The 608-nt window shown below is 23.5% G+C and overlaps 1 protein-coding gene across 1 annotated transcript in view; it reads left to right on the top strand.

Annotated features, from left to right (window-relative positions):
• Positions 1-608, top strand: part of LOC102671263 — a 9,980-nt gene that overhangs the window by 3,603 nt on the left and 5,769 nt on the right. The gene's annotated exons all lie outside the window — the stretch shown is intronic.

The raw sequence follows: 608 nt of genomic DNA, 5'->3' as shown, positions 1-608 counted from the left end.
AAAAAAAAAAAGAAGCGTGAATCCATAAAACTTAATTTTTTTTTTATACCTTCAATTCTTCATATAAAACTTTATATAAAACATCTGTTTCGATAAAAATTTACGTAATATTTGATATTTTTAAAAAGAAAAATCTTTTCAAGTTTTTATTCAATCCATTGTTCTCAATTTGAATATTTTTCATCGTAAAAAAAACTTCTATCGAATAAAAAGAAAATAAATAATTAATAAACATTTTAAAACGAAAAAAATATATTTACAAATGTAAAATTTCCCACGGAAGATCGCACGTAGTTTTCCTTGAAATCATAAATGCTAATTCAATCATCGTGCATTATTTAATTGCAAATTCTCAAGAAATTGCATGTAATATATATAAAACGGAAACAGAAAAGAAAAAACTGAAAAAAAAATTATTTTTAAATCAACAACACTCAACTACTATTTCAGAGATAAAGTTCTTTTCTTAAAAAAAAAAAAAAAAAAAAAAGAAAAAAAGGACAAATTTACAAAACGCATACTTCTATTCTAATACTACAATTATTCGAAATATTATCTCGGGTATACAAGTCGATCGCAGACACCGCGATGGCGCGCGTAAATAAAGT

The sequence above is a fragment of the Apis dorsata genome, unplaced genomic scaffold, assembly GCF_000469605.1.
Source record: "Apis dorsata unplaced genomic scaffold, Apis dorsata 1.3 scaffold_129, whole genome shotgun sequence".
Taxonomy (NCBI): domain Eukaryota; kingdom Metazoa; phylum Arthropoda; class Insecta; order Hymenoptera; family Apidae; genus Apis; species Apis dorsata.
The sequence above is the reverse complement of the archived record's forward strand: the minus strand, read 5'-3'. Positions and strand labels throughout refer to the sequence as shown.